At 47.1% G+C, this 14612-nt stretch overlaps 1 protein-coding gene and 1 pseudogene across 2 annotated transcripts in view; both read right to left on the reverse strand.

Annotated features, from left to right (window-relative positions):
* Nucleotides 1-5571, reverse strand: part of LOC142698297 (uncharacterized) — a 617727-nt pseudogene extending 612156 nt beyond the window's left edge.
* LOC142675554 (oocyte zinc finger protein XlCOF29-like) overlaps nucleotides 1-10202 on the reverse strand; it is a 445104-nt gene extending 434902 nt beyond the window's left edge. For both annotated transcript variants that reach the window (XM_075847229.1, XM_075847230.1), the window contains exon 1: nucleotides 9747-10202. The gene's annotated coding sequence lies outside the window, so the exon portion shown is untranslated. The remainder of the gene's footprint in view (nucleotides 1-9746) is intronic.
* Nucleotides 10203-14612: the final 4410 nt, after the last annotated feature.

Genomic DNA, 14612 nt, shown 5'->3' on the forward strand with positions numbered 1-14612 from the left:
AACAGCTGTCAAAAGGATGAATGTAAACAGAAAAGCACCACGTGCTTTTCTGTTTACAAACATCCAAACGGAGTGTCTTTGAGAAGAGCGAACCCGGACAACCGAACTTCACCGGGTTCGGCCGAACTTGTTTTGGCCGAACCCGGCAAAAAAATATCCGGTACGCGACGTCAGGAGATAGTCACTGTCCAGGGTGCTGAAAGAGTTAAACTGTTTCAGCACCCTGGACAGTGACTTCCGATCACAATATACATGAACGTGTTAAAAAAAAAAAAAAAAAAAAAAAAAGTTCTAACTTACCAATAACTCCCGGCTTCTTCCTCCAGTCTGACCTCCCGGGATGACAATTCAGTCCAAGTGACAGCTGCAGCCAATCACAGGCCAAGCACAGGCTGCAGCGGTCACATGGACAGCCGCGTCATCCAGGGAGGTGGGGCCAGATGTCAAGAGAGGCGCGTCACCAAGGGCGCGTCACCAAGGGCGTGTCACCAAGGCAACGGCCGGGAAGTTCTCGGTAAGTACGAACCTCTTTTTTTTTTTTAACAGGTTGCTAGATATGGTGATCGGAATTCACTGTCGAGGGTGCTGAAAGAGTTACTGCCGATCAGTTAACTCTTTCAGCACCCTGGACAGTGACTGACGTCGGCTAGAATCATCTCTATGATGGCGGCTGCGTGAAAATCACGCAGCCGCGCATCATACACGGATGACACACGGAGCTGGCAAGTGATTTTTGCGCGCGCAAAACGCCACGTTTTTGCGTCCGCAAAAACGCCACGTTCGTGTGAATCCAGCCTTAGGGCTAGTCCACACGCTGGGGAATTGCCGCGTATTTTCTGTCCGGAATTGCGGACGGAAAAAACGCAGCAGAATACAGAAGCAGCATAGTGCGACTTTCAACTGAATTGCTGCAGAAATTCTGTTGTGTGTGGACAAGCCCTTATAGTAAATTCAGACGTGGCAGATTTGTTACGGAAACTTCTGCAGATCAGACTCACGTGAATAGAAACGTTTCTGTGCATGAATTTCTGCAAATCTCATACAGATGAATGGAAAAAGTCACAGAAATGTCATGCGTGTCAATTCTTGAGTTGTTGAAGACGCCATGAATTTCATGCGTGTTTTACAAGTGTCTCATCTGGAGTTTGTTTCATACATTTGTAAGATATTTTTTTCTGCCATTTTTCAGGTTCTATAGAGAATCATGCCGTGTTTTGAAAAAAAATGCCACAGAAGCAAAACACTCACCAAAAGAGCAGGAAAAAAACACAAATAAAAAACACCCACTGTGTTCAGTGCACTTTATATTTTACTATAAACTGTCATGTGACATCTGCTCGCAGGGTCCTTGGGTTAAAAAAAAAGCATGAAAAACGCCACAAAAAAATGTCACCCTGAGGGTGGTTTCACACACAATACAAGGCTGGAAAGGTCAATGAGAGCCGCCTATCAGCATTGATCTTGGTGCTCAAGTGGTTAAACAGATTTTTCTCAGATCCCGGCTGTTAATCGCAGCTGGTGCCCCCCAAAATAACTATTTTTACACTTATTAGTCCCTACACGGGATTTGAACCAGCGATCGTCAGACATATTAATGTATTAAATTATTGTCATTTTTACAGGCCCCTGGTGCCCCTCCCAAAATCTGACACTAAGCCTAGTGCATGACCGGATCCACAGAACACCTTGTAGAGAACTTCTATGTGCAGTCACAGCTCCCTCAGGTCCTGCACTATGTATAACACATTGTCTGACGTGTTACTTTAATGTAGAACTAAGGAGGAACCTCACCTTAACAAACCTCCCAATTCACTTTCTAAATTCATTATTACTGACCTCTGGTAACACCTCCTGGAATTTCCTCCTCCACTGCACTCTTACATGGTTGATCGCCCCTCACCCGCTCTTTTTCATCCTCCGCTTTATTATTAGTCAGATCTTCCCCCTGATTTCACATATGTAACAATTCAGTACAATACAGCAGAGAGTGCGAAGAATCTAACAGAACAACATATGAAACCCCCAAAATCTATGACCCCATCTATGACCGCAGGACCAAAAATCTACACCCCCCCCCCCCCTATATAGATCTGGTATAGGGCTCAGCTTCATCTACCTGATGATTCTCTGGGACATTGTGATTTTCCTCTGGACAGTCCTGGGAATACAGAGGACTGGGACATCTCTCTGGTGGATTTCTCCTACTGGATCCATCTGTAGGAAAAACACAGTGACTGAATACATGACTACTGTATATCTGTCTATATATCAGACACTTCTCTCTACACTTCTATGTTTACTGATCAGAGCCGAAATTACAATGTTGAGGACCTCACTCCCTGTGTCGATGTTCCTGCACCTTGTAAGCCGCAGGCCTAAAGTGGACTGTGGCCTACCAGAGCAAATGGCGGGGTGCCGACAGCTTCCTGCTCTGCCATAGTATCGGTGTTCTGTGGACGTGTATACACATGAAGATAGTGGGACACAGGGCGCCCCAACATTCAGAGTTCCCTGCAACCAAAAAACATCAAGGTGTCGTCTGCTTATTAGCCTCCTGCAGGCTGTGTACATCTTTGTAGACAATATTTTCTTTAATTATATATATATATTGGTTTTAGGTGTTTAACCCCTCAAGGACGCAGCCACTTTTGGACCAAATGACAGCCTAATTTTTTAAATCTGACATGTGTCACTTTATTTGGTAATAACTCCGCAATGCTTTTACCTATCCAAGCGATTCTGAGATTGCTGCGATCGGCGGTAACTGGTAATAAGCTTCCGTACCTGGGCAACCAGGAAGCCTAGCAACGGCTTCCTGGTTGCCATAACAACCATCGCCACGCGCGATCCATCGCGGGGGGCCCGGTGGGTACAGAGGGAGCTTCCTCCCTCTGTCAACCACTTCAATGCGGTGGACGCCATTGACAGCTGCATTGAAGGGGTTAAATGGCTGCGATCGGCGGTAACAGCCATCACAGCGGGATGTCAGCTGTGTATGACAGCCGCTGAAGATAAAGCGAGCACAGCTCTTGTGCCGGCTTTATCTACAGGGCGTGACTGAGTGCGGGAACACACTTTGTATTTGGACGTACAGTCACGCCCAAAAGCTGGAAGGGGTTAATCAAATTATTTTTTTTAATTTACTTTTCCTAAAAGTTTTTATTTTTGCTTTCACGATGCAGCTGTTATGTCTCCTCTATACACAGGAGCTGGATCATTATCTATCAGCCGAATCCGTAGGTGAAGTGAACTGACGACTTGGCTGAGAACGGGTCCTGTGTATCCATATTCATCTTGACCTACGGATTCGGCGATAGATAATGATCCAGCTCCTGTGTATAGAGGAGACATAACAGCTGCATCGTAAAAATAGAATTTTTTAAAAAATTAAAGTCAATTAAAAAAACAAAAAGTCAAATATTTAATGAAAAATAAATAATTACCTACAGAATGTACGTAGCACACGTGGGAATAAGTATTCACTCATCCAAGTCATTGTGAGATTGTTTTTCGGAACACATTGTACTTTATATTCGTGGTAAATTTTGCTCCATACATTCTGTGTTATATAGTTAATAAGGATGAAAAAGACACAAGTCCATCAAGTGCAACCTATAATCCGACCGTGTTGATCCAGAGGAAGACAAAACCCCCCATGAGGTGGATGACAATTGTCTCATTAGGGGAAAAAACTCCTCCCCGACTCCAAATCTGGAAATTACAATAAATCCCTCGATCACCGTCCCATCTCCAGAATCTAGTGCCCATAACTTGTAATATTAAAGAGAACCTCCGGTTATACTAACATTATATAGGAAACTATTATACTGCCGGAGTGTGACAATAATCGTCTTTCTAAATGACTCGTATTATCATGTTAACTTCTGACTACAGAACAGACTGTACATAGTCCGCGCTCCCGGCTGCTCATACCTCTGCATTAGGAGACAGAGCGTCCTGCTCGTCTCCATGGCTCCTGTATCCAGAATGTCCGCCAGCGCTGTACAATGTAATGTGACCACTAATGCAGAGTTATGGGAATGAGAAGCCGGCAGCACGAAGCGTAGGGATCTAACGTGATGTGAAAAGACCCAAAATCGTATACACGTCATTGTATACACGTGTATATGTACTGCACATGAAGGTATTAAGACTTCAACATGGCCGCCAGTCCAGCCTGTGTCCCCAGTAATGGCCATTATATATCTGTCTCTTCTCACCTTGTGATGTGCCCGGCCAGTAGCTCTCCATCATGACCTCCTCGTACAGATCCTTGTGTCCTTCTAGATACTCGCACTCCTCCATGGAGAGATAGACAGTGACATCCTGACACCTTATAGGAACCTGACACACACAATGATACAGTCATTACCCAGACACCTCCAGTGCGGTTACTGTAGAATTTCCCAGCAGTGTCACCTCTCCAGTCAGCAGCTCAGTCATCTTGTAGATCAGTTCTAAGATCTTCTTCTCATGTATCCGGGAGTGAGGGGGAGGCTCTGTGATGGGGCTCTGACTACTGCTCCATCCTCCTGACTCATGGATGATGGGAGTCGCACAGTCACCCGATGTCTTCTTCACTATTGTGTACTCCTGTGTATGGAGAGAGACACTTAGAGAACTGAACACAGTATTCTCCCTCAGTAGAAAGAGGGAGATTGTGACCCCGCTGTATAGACCTCTAGTGACCCCACATCTGTAATACTGGAGACCTCACCTACAAAAAGACATTGAGAAAATAGAACGAGGCCAAAACTAAAAAGGAAATAATATTGGGGGGATTAGATGGACCATGTGCTCTCCTCCTGCCGTCATCTTCTATGTTTCTATATAGAGGTCATCCTGATCCTCCTGGTTCCTTGTCATTCTCATTGCTCTACAACATTACTATTGCTGCATTGGTGACATGACACATCACTGACCATATTGGTGGCTTATCTTCAGCTTTTCTGCTGTTGGCTTCTTGACGTCACTTGGAAGTCTGGACGCTGTTATACAGGACACTGGATACTTCCTATTATGTATTGTCCCTTCCCTATGTGTGACTTGTTCTAGAATGTAGAAAAGTTTACCTCTCCGCTCAACAGGTAGATGATCTCCAAGGTGAAGTCTAATATTCTTCTGCTCATCTCATTCCTGTCCTTGTCCATCCTTGGTGGGTCATTCAGGAGAAGGAACGTTGTGGAGGAGAAGATGAGAAAACTGGAGGATCTGGAGGATCTAGTACTGCAGACGTCTTTATGAAGAAAGGAGAAGATGGAGATCATACAGGGGACAACATCATGTGTGACACACAGAACCTCACTTATTCATCATTGAGAGAAACATCTTCTCAGAGCCGTCACCACATGGAATAAAGGGGTATTCCCAACACGGACATTTCTCCCCAGGATACGCCAGAAATGTCTGATAGATGCGGCTCCACCTCTGGCCGTGCTCGGCTGTTTCTGGACCTCCTATACAAGTGAATGGAGAGAGTCGTGCACATGTGTGGTCACCTCTCCATTCATGCTCCACCTGGATGTAGTCATCACCTCACCAGGCGGGTCGGTGGACCCCCTTTCTCCACATAGAGGTGGGACCCCCATATATCAGACATTTATGGCCTATCTCTCAGGTGAGAAGAGTAAAATGAAGACATTTCCCCTCAGACAATGAAGACCTGACTCCTGACAACCTGACACATGGCGGATACTGGGGAGACATTGCTGACATCTCACAAGACGTGGTGCACACTATGCAGTCAGTGTTTGATGTGAACTGTGAGGTTCTGCAGCAGCTGAGGTGACCTTATATATAGGGAACATGAAGTGTGATCTCTTATCATCATATTATAGCGCAGGTGGAGCGGAGCAGAGTGATACATTGTTTTGTGGAATAAGATTCACTATAAACTTGTATTTTACTAATTTAACCCCTTCCTGCACAGAACATTTACCGCTCAGGACTTGTTCACATGACATAGCGAAGACCAGACACCTGCTGCAAAGGCCGGAGACCTGAGAGAACTTCAATTACGGCCATTTAACCCTTTTGATGCTGCGGTCAATAGTGACTGAGGCATCTATGTGCTTGGGAAGGGTCTCCTCTGTAAGACCATCTTCATCTGGAGATTGTGGAGTAATGATAAGTTGTCAATTTCAATTGCGTAGAGAAAAAAAAACCTTCACCTTAGGCCCCATGCACACTAACGTAAAAACGCCCGTAATCACGGGCCCATATATTTCTATTGACCACGGGTACCTCCCCGTATGCTTACGGGAATGTGCCCGGGCCGTTGAAAAATATAGAACATGTTCTATTTTAGGCCGTAATTACGGCACGGGCAGCCCATAGAAGTCTATGGGGTTCCTGTAATTACGGGATCGTTGCTAGGCGACGTCAGGGGATAGTCACTGTCCAGGGTGCTGAAAGAGTTAACTGATCGGCAGTAACTCTTTCAGCACCAGGGACAGTGACTACCGTTCACAATATAAATCAACGTGAAAAAAAATTCATACTTACCCAGAACTCCCTGCTTCTTCCTCCAGTCCGGCCTCCCGGGATGACGTTTCAGCCCATGTGACCGCTGCAGCCAATCACAGGCTGCAGCGGTCACATGGACTGCCGCGTCATCCAGGGAGGTCGGACTGGATGTCAAGAGAGGGACGCGTCACCAGGACAACGGCCGGGTAAGTATGAATTTCTTTTACTTTTACCTCGGAAAGGGCTGCCCCTTCTCTCTATCCTGCTCTGATAGAGAGAAGGGGCTGCCGATTAGTGCAGTACAATTTTGCAGCGAAAACGAGTCCGTAAATACAGGTGGAATACGGATGACACCGGACCCGTATTTACGCCAGTATTTACAGCAGGCAAAAAATACGTTCGTGTGAATGGGGCCTTACAAAATGTTTTATTATGGTTATTTTTTGAACTATAAATAATTGTTATGGCCCAAAAATAACGTCCAGACTTATAAATGATGATATTTTACGACTTCTTTCAGCGTGAAGTATAAGGAGCTCAGAAACATTATTGTAAAGTGTCTTCCCATTTGCGGTCAGGACTGGATGACATTATTCGGGATGGTGTAAGAATTATTCCAGAGAGACCCCAACACGAGGACAACGTCTCCCCCGAGTTTATGTGAGGGTGAAATACGGGGTCAGACTTGTCTCACCACTGAAGGTTATTTCCACCGTGGTCATAAAAAGCCGATCCTGGAATTATAACAAAGCTACAAATAATTCTTCGTCTTGTACAGATAACGGGGTCACTAGTAAGACAGATATAGATTATAACACATCACGTCATTTATCTCATCCGCTCTCTACAATGTCAGGTTCAATATGTCGCTTGTACAACATTAATGGTGCGAATTCATAAACCTCTTCTAGATAGTAACAAGAAAGACGCCAGTAATCCATCAGTCATGTCCAAAGGCGGCCAACCCCATGACAACACTGAACGTCATAGTGCGGGGGGAGAAGTATGGAGGGGTTTACAGGCGGAGCCCTCTCCACATGCTGCAGGTGTATTACAGCCGACACCTCGCACTAACGGCCAGGATCAGAGAGAACGCCGATCCCGGACATTTAACTACTTAGATGCTGCGGTCAATAGTGACTGTGGAATCTAAGCTTTTAGAAGAGGGATTGGTCCTCTCTGACAACTCATCGGCCCCTCGCAAAGCAACACCGGGGTATGAATGGTTGTCATGGCAGCCTGTGGGGGTAATGAAGGCCCGCCATCTTTCTGCTCCTATTAACCCCTTAAGCTTAATCACGATATACTGCGATGCATTAGTATTAGGGTATGTTCACACAGCTTATTTTCCCCCCGTTTTTCGGAAGAATCGGAATCAGAACGTCTCCAAACATCTGCCCATGGATTGTAATGGGAAATACGGCGGTGTTCCGACAGGGTGGTTTTTTTTACACGGCCGTAAAAAACATTGCGTAAAAAGACGCCCCGTAAAAAGTGCTCGTCACTTCTTGAGCCGTATTTCATTGACTATAAAAAAAATAGCTCCAATAACTTATCATGAGACTTTTTTTGCTAAGCGTGTGAACAGAGCCTTACAGCGTATTGCACCAGCGATCTAATCAGCACGACGTCGCGTCCCCCGGGGAGGAATACATTGTTTTTTTTTTTAAAGAGGCTCTGTCACCAGATTTTGCAACCCCTATCTGCTATTGCATGTGATCGGCGCTGCAATGTAGAGTACAGTAACGTTTTTATTTTTAAAAAACGAGCATTTTTGGCCAAGTTATGACCATTTTTGTATTTATGCAAATGAGGCTTGCAAAAGTCCAAGTGGGCGTGTATTATGTGCGTACATCGGGGCGTGTTTACTTCTTTTACTAGCTGGGCGCTCTGAAGAGAAGTATCATCCACTTCTCTTCAGAACGCCCAGCTTCTGGCAGTGCAGATCTGTGACGTCACTCACAGGTCCTGCATCGTGTCGGCCACATCGGCACCAGAGGCTACAGATGATTCTGCAGCAGCATCGGCGTTTGCAGGTAAGTCGATGTAGCTACTTACCTGCTGATGCAGAATCAACTGTAGCCTCTGGTGCCGATGTGTCCTCGCTCGTCTGACACGATGCAGGACCTGTGAGTGACGTCACAGCGTGATCTGCCAGAAGCTGGGCGTTCTGAAGAGAAGTGGATGATACTTCTCATCAGAGCGCCCAGCTAGTAAAAGAAGTAAACACGCCCCGATGTACGCACATAATACACGCCCAGTTGGACTTTTGCAAGCCTCATTTGCATAAATACAAAAATGGTCATAACTTGGCCAAAAATACTCGTTTTTTAAAAATAAAAACGTTACTGTAATCTACATTGCAGCGCCGATCACAGGCAATAGCAGATAGGGGTTGCAAAATCTGGTGACAGAGCCTCTTTAAACTATTTTTTCTCTGAAGTGATGTAAAAAATAAAATGATAATCATAACCGGAATCACCGCATCCGTAAAAGTCAGAACCATTACAAAATAACGTTATTTACCCGCACGGTGAAGGCCGTAAAAAAAAAACCAATTAATTGCTGTTTTTTGGTCTCCTCAGCGCTAAAAAGTCATCAAAAACTACAACCTGCCCCGCAAAAAATAATCCCCAACACCGCTCCATCAACGAAAAATGTAATGTAAACTAAACTGGCCTGATGATTAAGGGGTTAACCTGCGGTGCGGATTATAGACACGCAGGATATCGGATTTATACCGCGGATTCGCTGCGCATTTTTTTTGAAGAATTTCCCCATTAAGTTCAATGGGAAAGTCAAGTTCCGCAACAACCGCCATTGTACCCAGAATCCTCTGCGGCTCCACCGCGTGTTCACAGCAACGCTGCAGGTTACACATATATAAAACAGAAGGTGTCATGTGACCCCTGCAGCCAATCACAGGCCGGAGAGGTCACATGTCATTATAGGGGTCACCTGGACACGGCCGGAAGAGCAGGGACGTGTTGCTATGGTAACGCTGGGAGAGGTGAGGATCGGCCTTGTTGTATTTCTGTAGTAGATATTCGGGAGGATTATACGGCCACCATTTGGGGTGAATATTCGGGTGATTTCCTTGCGTGTTGTGGGTCGTATTCGCTACGTGTGAACAGTCCTTTAAACCGCACGGTGAACGACATTAACAAGAAATGTATAAAAGTCAGTGAATAAGTTGTATGTCCCGAATATTATGTCATTACAAAACACGACTCGTCCCACAAACCACCCGACCACTACAAAGACCAGAAATAACAACTTACCCCAAAGAGACCGGCACTGGAGGGGTTAAATCCCGGCTAGGAGTCCAGTGGGCGGGGTCACTCAATGATTGACAGCTCTCTGTATACACACTCATACAGGGGTGACTGATAACAGAGAGAACACCCGACCAGCGCTGCTCTCTACCTCATACACGGCAATAGCTGAAGGACCTGTGATGACGTCACCACCACGTGACCGAGGTAGGAGGGGCGGAGCTTATCAGTGGAAAGACGCGGTGAAGGACTTGTGATATCAAGATAACGTGATCGCTGCAATAGGGGGTGGAGCTTTAAAGTGGGAATAATGAGCGATGGATGAAGGACCTGTGATGATGATCACGTGACATCGGGGGCGGACCTCTGTGAGGGAGTGGGGCTCACGCGCTGTGTAAAGGTGATGATCACGTGACATGAGAGGCGGAGTTCTGTCCCCTCCCGTCCCGGTCACATGGTGGTGACGTCTTCACCGGTCCTTCAGCAGTTCCGGTGTATGAGGTGCTGCAGTGCTGGGCGGGTGTACATGACTTCCGGTCACCGCTGTTGTTTAGTGTTCTCTCTGTTATCAGTCAGGAGATTTCCCATGATGCAGTAGTAAGGTAAGGTTACATGAGGTCATTTCTGTCCGGTTTTGGTGCGTTTTTGTCTGGCACAGTGTTGGTGATTATTATTATTTATTTTAAGTGCTCTAAATATGAAATACAGGAGGGTTTAACCCCTTGGTGAGATCTCTTCTATAGTATTATGTTGTATGTGCGCCGTCACACTAGAAGGAGCGGAGCCTGCACCGTACACGGCTTCTCACAGCCGCCGGCAACAGCCAGGATCGGAGACAGCGCAATCCCGGCCATTTTAAGCTATGTTCACACAGAGTTTTTTGACGCGGAAACCGTGCCAAAAAACTCGTCAAAAACTGGCCGAAAATGCCTCGCGGGAAAAAGAAGCGACATGCCCTATCTTCGGGCGTTTTCGCCTCTGACCTCCCATTGACTTCAATGGGAGGCAGAGAAAGCGTATTTCGCGGCGTTTTATGCCCGCGACGCTCAATGGCCGCGGGCGAAAAACGCTGCGAAAATCGGCGTGCAGGGAGAGGAATATCTGCCTCAAACTTCCAAATGGAAATTTGAGCCAGAAATGTGATCAATAAAGACCGCGGCATCTGATCAGTAAGGCCCTATGCACACAAACTTATTTTTTTTCCTCACAGAAATACTGGCGTAAATACGGGTCCTTTGTCACACGTATTCGACCCGTATTCCACCAGTATTTACGGACCCGTTTTCTCTGCACTAATCGGCAGCCCCTTCTCTCTATCAGTGCTGGATAGAGAGAAGGGGCAGCCCGTTCGGGCAGAGTTTCTGCAGCGATTCAAAGTAAAATAAGTTCATACATACGGTTGTCTTGGTGACGCCTCCCTCTTTTGACATCCAGGCCGACCTCCCTGGATGACGCTGCAGCCAGTGATTGGCCTGTGATTGGCTGCAGCGGTCACATGGGATGAAACGTCATCCCGGGAGGCCGGACTGGAGGAAGAAGCAGGGAGTTCTGGGTAAGTTAACTTTTAATACTATTAACTCCAGCGGTAGTCACTGTCCCGGGTGCTGAAAGCATTACTGCCGATCAGTTAACTCTTTCAGCACCCTGGACAGTGACTATCCCCTGATGTTGCCTAGCAACGCTCCCGTAATTACAGGTGCACACACGTAGCCACCCGTAATTACGGGAGCCCCATAGACTTCTATGGGCCTGCCCGTGCCGTAATTACGGCCTGAAATAGGACATGTTCAATATTTTCCGCAATCACCGAAAATATAAACCCCCCACACCGCGCAATCACCGGAAATATAAAACCCCTCACACCGCGCAATCACCGGAAATATAAACCCCCCCACACCGCGCAATCACCGGAAATATAAAACCCCTCACACCGCGCAATCACCGGAAATATAACCCCCTCACACCGCGCAATCACCGGAAATATAAACCCCCTCACACCGCGCAATCACCGGAAATATAAAACCCCTCACACCGCGCAATCACCGGAAATATAACCCCCTCACACCGCGCAATCACCGGAAATATAAAACCCCTCACACCGCGCAATCACCGGAAATATAAAACCCCTCACACCGCGCAATCACCGGAAATATAAACCCCCCACACCGCGCAATCACCGGAAATATAAAACCTCTCACACCGCGCAATCACCGGAAATATAAAACCCCCACACCGCGCAATCACCGGAAATATAAAACCCCTCACACCGCGCAATCACTGGAAATATAAAATCCCACACACCGCGTAATCACCGGAAATATAAAACCCCTCACACCGCGCAATCACCGGAAATATAAAACCCCCCACACCACGCAATCACCGGCAATATAAACCCCCTCACACCGCGCAATCACCGGAAATATAAACCCCTCACACCGCGCAATCACCGGAAATATAAACCCCTCACACCGCGCAATCACCGGAAATATAAAACCCCCCACACCGAGCAATCACCGGAAATATAAAACCCCCCACACCGAGCAATCACCGGAAATATAAAACCCCTCACACCGAGCAATCACCGGAAATATAAAACCCCTCACACCGCGCAATCACCGGAAATATAAAACCCCTCACACCGCGCAATCACCGGAAATATAAAACCCCTCACACCGCGCAATCACCGGAAATATAAAACCCCTCACACCGCGCAATCACCGGAAATATAAACCCCTCACACCGCGCAATCACCGGAAATATAAACCCCTCACACCGCGCAATTACCGGAAATATAAAACCCCTCACACCGCGCAATTACCGGAAATATAAAACCCCTCACACCGCGCAATCACCGGAAATATAAAACCCCTCACACCGCGCAATCACCGGAAATATAAACCCCTCACACCGCGCAATCACCGGAAATACAAAACCCCTCACACCGCGCAATCACCGGAAATATAAACCCCTCACACCGCGCAATCACCGGAAATATAAACCCCTCACACCGCGCAATCAACGGAAATATAAAACCCTCACACCGCGCAATCACCGGAAATATAAACCCCTCACACCGCGCAATCACCGGAAATATAAAAAACCCTCACACCCCGCAATCAACGGAGATATAAAACCCCTCACACCGCGCAATCACCGGAAATATAAACCTCCTCACACAGCGCAATCACCGGAAATATAAACCCCCTCACACCGCGCAATCACCGGAAATATAAACCTCCTCACACCGCGCAATCACCGGAAATATAAACCCCCTCACACCGCGCAATCACCGGAATTATAAAACCCCTCACACCGCGCAATCACCGGAATTATAAAACCCCTCACACCGCGCAATCACCGGAGATATAAAACCCCTCACACCGCGCAATCACCGGAAATATAAAACCCCTCACACCGCGCAATCACCGGAAATATAAAACCCCCCACACCGCGCAATCACCGGAAATATAAAACCCCCCACACCGCGCAATCACCGGAAATATAAAACCCCCCACACCGCGCAATCACCGGAAATATAAACCCCCTCACACACCACGCAATCACCGGAAATATAAACCCCTCACACCGCGCAATCACCGGAAATATAAAACCCCTCACACCGCGCAATCACCGGAAATATAAAACCCCTCACACCGCGCAATCACCGGAAATATAAAACGTCTCACACCGCGCAATCACCGGAAATATAAAACGTCTCACACCGCGCAATCACCGGAAATATAAAACCCCTCACACCGCGCAATCACCGGAAATATAAAACGTCTCACACCGCGCAATCACCGGAAATATAAAACGTCTCACACCGCGCAATCACCGGAAATATAAAACCCCTCACACCGCGCAATCACCGGAAATATAAAACCCTTCACACCGCGCAATCACCGGAAATATAAAACCCCTCACATTGCACAATCAGCGGAAATATAAAACCCCTCACACCGCGCAATCACCGGAAATATAAAACCGCGCAATCACCGGAAATATAAAACCCCCCCACACTGCGCAATCACTGGAAATATAAACCCCTCACACCGCGCAATCACCGGAAATATAACACCCCTCACACCGCGCAATCACCGGAAATATAAAACCCCACACACCGCGCAATCACCGGAAATATAAAACCCCTCACACCGCGCAATCACCGGAAATATAAAACCCCTCACACCGCGCAATCACCGGAAATATAAAACCCCTCACACCGCGCAATCACCGGAAATATAAAACCCCTCACACCGCGCAATCACCGGAAATATAAACTCCCTCACACCGCGCAATCACCGGAAATATAAAACCCCTCACACCGCGCCATCACCGGAAATATAAACCCCTCACACCGCGCAATCACCGGAAATATAAACCTCTCACACCGCGCAATCACCGGAAATATAAACCCCCCCACACCGCGCAATCACCGGAAATATAAAACCCCTCACACCGCGCAATCACTGGAAATATAAAACCCCTCACACCGCGCAATCACCGGAAATATAAACCCCTCACACCGCGCAATCCCCGGAAATATAAACCCCCCCACACCGCGCAATCACCGGAAATATAAAACCTCTCACACCGCGCAATCACCGGAAATATAAAACCCCTCACACCGCGCAATCACTGGAAATATAAAACCCCTCACACCGCGCAATCACCGGAAATATAAACCCCCCCACACCGCGCAATCACCGGAAATATAAACCCCCCCACACCGCGCAATCACCGGAAATATAAAACCTCTCACACCGCGCAATCACCGGAAATATAAAACCCCTCACACCGCGCAATCACTGGAAATATAAAACCCCTCACACCGCGCAATCACCGGAAATATAAACCCCCTCACACCGCGCA

This window comes from Rhinoderma darwinii, chromosome 1 (genome assembly GCF_050947455.1).
Source record: "Rhinoderma darwinii isolate aRhiDar2 chromosome 1, aRhiDar2.hap1, whole genome shotgun sequence".
NCBI classification, from domain to species: domain Eukaryota; kingdom Metazoa; phylum Chordata; class Amphibia; order Anura; family Rhinodermatidae; genus Rhinoderma; species Rhinoderma darwinii.